Below are 5,222 nucleotides of genomic sequence, written 5' to 3'. Positions count from 1 at the left end.
TGCACCATTATGGCAATTGTAGATTAAACAGAAGCTATTGCTCGCCATACACCAGTCGAAAAATTGTGTGAACGTGTTTTCGAAAAATGAACACATGGTCGTGAGAGCAAATGATTTTTCCATCATAATGACCGAAATTTGACCGATAAAGCAACTGACATAAATTAATAATCTTTTGGTTTGTTTTGTCACATAAGCCCAGTGCAAACTGTTTGGGTCGAGAACCAAAGGTCTTTTTACAGAGGCATTTCTTTTGTAAACAGTGCTGGGAGCAAATAGGTAAGAGCAAAATACAGCTCATAGCTATCAATTATAAGTCCAAGTCCATGACTTCTCCAGAGCCTCGACCATCCTCTGGAACGCACTACCCCAATATGTCCGGTTATCTCCTACTCTGTCCACTTTTAGGCGATCTCTGAAAACTCATCTCTTCAGGGAGGCCTATCCTGCCTCTAGCTAACAACCGAATCTTCGACTCCCCTCATCAGTTCATCCCTCACAGTCCCTACCTTTTGTTTCACCAGCCCCTCCCTCTTAGTTTGTAAGCTCGCAGGAGCAGGGCTCCTCTAACCCTCTTGGTTTTGAATTGTACTGTTGGTGTAGTATCTCCCTACATTGTAAAGTGCTGCCCAAACTGTTGGTGCTATATAATTCCTGTATAATAATAAGTCAGACCACTACAAGATGGATTTTGATTGGTCACTATGGGAGTTGCAGTTTTGTTCTTTACCCATTTTTGAATAAACATGACCGTCTTCCTGTTAGAGTTTAATACCGCGTACACACGACCGTGTGTAGGCTCCATCGGACATTTACTAAAAATTTGAGAGCTGGTTCTTAAATTTTACGACAACAAAAGTTCTTATGTATGCAATTCCGACACACAAAAATCCTACGCATGCTCGGAATCAATTTGACACATGCTCGAAATCATTGAACTTTATTTTTCTCGGCTCGTCGTAGTGTGACTATGTTTTTGACGTTCTGAATTTCCGACAACATTTGTGTGACCGTGTGTATGCAACACAAGTTTGAGCCAACATTCCGTTGGAAAAAAATACACGGTTTTGTTGTCGGAATTTCGTGTGTACGTGGAATTAGTGTGCTGTCCAGCCTAGAAAAGAAGGAAGGGAGAGCAACATGAAGGAAAAAAACAGGAAAAGTGGGAGTCTGTGGATATGTTCCTAGTACAAATTTTGCATGAAATCAGTAGAGTTAGGCCTCGTACACACGATAGGTTAACCACAGGACAACGGTCTGAAGGACCGTTTTCATCGGTCAAAATCGATCGTGTGTGGGCCCCATAGGTTATTTAACTATAGGTTAAAAAAAAGCCAACTTGCTTTAAAATTAACCTATGGATTCCTAACCGATAGGTCAAAACCGATCGTTAGTAAGCACGATCATCGGTTAAAAAAATCCACACATGCTCAGAATCAAGTCGACGCATGCTTGAAAGCATTGAACTTCGATTTTTTCAGCACGTCGTTGTGTTTTACGTCACCGCGTTCTGACACGATCGGTTATTTAACCTATGGTGTATAGGCGTGACGGACCATCAGTCAGCTTCATCGGTTAACGTATGACAACGGTCCTTCAGACCGTTGTCCTCTGGTTAACCTATCGTGTGTACGAGGCTTAAAAGTAATGTTTTTGTAGTGTTGATGGATAATACATGTAGTACCACTATGGGAGGTACTCAGTGACTGATAATGGTGTAATATAAAGTAATGGTACTATATGACTATCCAAACATTACATAACAAAATTAAAGAAGCTTTCAGATATTCAACAATGAAAATTTACCAAAAACATATGTGGAATTTATTTTTCCTGCTTATCTAATGAAAAAAAAATGATTTTTATTGGATTAGATTTGGTTCCATGGCAATTAAAAAAAAACGTGGTAATTAAATAACCGAAGATTAAATATAAATGTATTAATGCCACAGTGAATATTTTAAAGAAAATAGTACGATCGATAACTGTTTCACATTAGAATGATTTTCGCAGTCGTGTTTGGCTAATGAACCTCTAGACAGAATCATCAACATTTCGCACTTTTTTTAAGATAAGTAAATGTTTGTAATCCATTGAAAATGAGTTTTGTTAGACACCGAAGTGTTGTGCTTGTAAACCTAATCCTGAGTTTACCTTATTACATTATTAAACATGTGAATGCTTGTATTGGAAATACAATTAAACACATGATTAAAGCAAATTCTCTTGCAGATTTACAAGCTTGATTACATTTTATATTTCTCTGCTCGTGGCATAGCTGTTTTTTTTTTTAACTCACAAGTTTCATATGCCAGCCTGTTGTCTACGTCTCTACATGCTGACCTTTGTTGTAAGATCTGCTATAGACATCACAAACTCTCACATCAATTTACTACAATTGGATGTGGCATCTTGCATCTAATTCAATTTGGAGAGAAATGCACCTGGCTCTGTTTTTCCCTATAGAATGTAGAGGCAGTGCTAGGCCTTCACAGATGCCATCTATCTAAGTAGCCGATGTGTTTTCAAGGTCTAAGCCGTTTGTCTTCATTTCCCAAAATACAAGCCATTACAAAAGCAAGCTAACCAAATTATGGAATGTACTAAGAGCGAAACTCATCGAGGTGCAAATGAAAAAAAAAAACACTGGAAAAAGATGGATCAGCCAACATTCATTGTTTCATTTTAACATTCTGACATGTTATTATATGGCATGACATATATACATGAAATGCATCTCTTGTATTCGTGCACAATTTTCTAAAAGGCTTCAGATGCAAAAGTATGTTTTTCTAGTACTGTTTTTTTTTTATGTGACATGTATGAATGGATAAATCAAATTACCAGGTAACCATTTTCCATTCTTAGAGCAGAGCATAATAGATTTGCGGGTCTGGTACTATTCAAAACTCACCGTGCATCTAACAAAACACAATTAAATCCATCCATGCTGGAACCACAGAAACACAATCTACTGTATATGAATGAGTGCTAGTCTTAGTGCTGGAATGGCAGTAAAACATTTTTCAGGGGCAGTTACAGTATATTAGAAACAAGAACCCCAAGATCTGCAGAGTCAAAAGTTTAAGGTCACCACATCCCTGAGTTATATGAAAAAAGGCATTAGAACTCCCATAGTTTTGTGGGACTTTGGAAGTGACTGAAAACAACTTCAATATTATAAAATAATTTTATTCATAGAGATTACAAAAAATGGTCCAATTTAAAAATTAGATCAGATATGACAATAAATGTACAGTAACATAAAAAAGTATGATACATATACATGCACATGTGGACTCTTGAATGAACCCTGTCACAGTATATTATGTTAATGAGCAGCAATGGCATTAAAGCATATACAAATTATAAACAAAAAGTAATGTATTGCAGCTTACCAGTCCTTAGATGTGGTGGCTGCATTCGTTTCAATTTTTTGGGCTACCATTTTTCAGCCTGTACAGAAAACACCTGTTGATCTTGCCAGAAATGCAGTGTCCTCGTCACTTCCTGTAAGCTGAAAAGACAACAAAAACAATCTTATTTTTGATGAACTACTAATACTTTTAACAATCATGTAATGAAGGTGAACAAAGACAGATACGTTTGAGGTCCAGTGTGTGACAAACATGGCTCCCTCCCTCCATTAAAAGATTGGAGAAGTGAGTGTAACCTCATAGGGACAGAGGGCCAGATTCACGTAGGTGAGCAGCGGCGTAACGTATCGTAGGTACTGCATCCTAAGATCCGACAGTGTAAAACAATTACACCTGTCGGATCTTAGGGATATCTATGCGTAACTGATTCTATGAATCAGTCGCATAGATACTCTGAGAGATACGACGGAGTATCTGAGATACTCTGTCGTATCTCAGCTGTGAATCTGGCCCAGAATGTGTAATATTTAAATGGATTCCAAGTAAATATAAGAAAGAAAAAAAAAACGTTGCAAAAAAGAAGACGAATAGAGCTAAGGACAGATAAGGACAGATAAGATGCAACATTTTTATTTTTGGGTTTGGATACACTTTAACAACTTCAGCCCCGGACAATTTCGCTAGCCAAAGACCAGAGCATTTTTTTGCGATTAACTGACGTGGCTCCCAAACAAAATTGATGTCCCTTTTTTCTCACAAATAGAGCTTACTTTTGGTGGTATTTGATCACCTCTGCGGTTTTTATTCTTTGCGCTATAAACAAAAATAAATTTTTTGAAAAAAAGCAATATTTTTTACCTTTTGTATAATAAATATCACCAAAAATATATATAAAAAAACTATTTTTTTGCTCAGTTTAGGCAATAAGCGTTTGAATGGTTTGCGCAAAAGTTATAGCGTCTACAAAATAGGGGATAGTTTTATGGCATTTTTATTATTATTTTTTTTTTTTACTAGTAATGGCGGCGATCATCGATTTTTAACATGACTGTAACATTATGGCGGACACTTTTGACACATTTTTGGGACCATTGTCATTTTTACAGCGATCAGTGCTATAAATATGCACAGATTACTGTGAAAATGACACTGGCAGTGAATGGGGTTAACCACTAGATGGCGCTGACGGGGTTAAGTGTGACCTAGGGAGTGATTCTTACTGTTAGGGGGTGTATCTACATGTGACACGTCACTGATTGCTGTTCCCGATGACAGGAAACAGACGATCTGTGACAGTGTCACTAGGCAGAACGGGGAGATGCATGTTTACACTGGCCTCTTCCCCATTCTGCAGCTCTGTGACCCGATCACAAGACACTGGCGGACATCGAGTCCGTGGGTCCCACGGGCACAGTCATGGCGCTCGCGGCAGGGGCGCGTGCGCCCGGCGGGAATTTCAAAGTGACGTAAATATACGTTACTTTGGCCAGCCATGCCATTCTGCCAACGTAAATCTACAGGAGCAGGTCAGGAACCGGTTAAGGGTAGTCATGCATAGACAAAGCAGGTTGAAGGATTGTTAAACTACCTATAAGAAAAACATAATAAAAATGTCTGTGATTTATGTACATCTCCTTGACAATGGGCCTAAACTGTACTGGAGGCCAGGGCCGCCATCAGGGGGGTACAGGCAGTACACCTGTAAGGGGCCCGAAGGTCCCCAGGGGCCCGGATGGCAACCCCCTTTAAAAAAAAAAAATTTTTTGTATTTTTTTTATTTTTTAGATTTTTTTTTTAGGGGTCCGGAGGTCCCCAGGGGCCCGGAGGCCCACAGGGCCCCATATG

Source organism: Rana temporaria, chromosome 1, assembly GCF_905171775.1.
Source record: "Rana temporaria chromosome 1, aRanTem1.1, whole genome shotgun sequence".
Classification (NCBI taxonomy): Eukaryota; Metazoa; Chordata; class Amphibia; order Anura; family Ranidae; genus Rana; species Rana temporaria.
Note: the sequence above shows the minus strand (reverse complement) of the source record.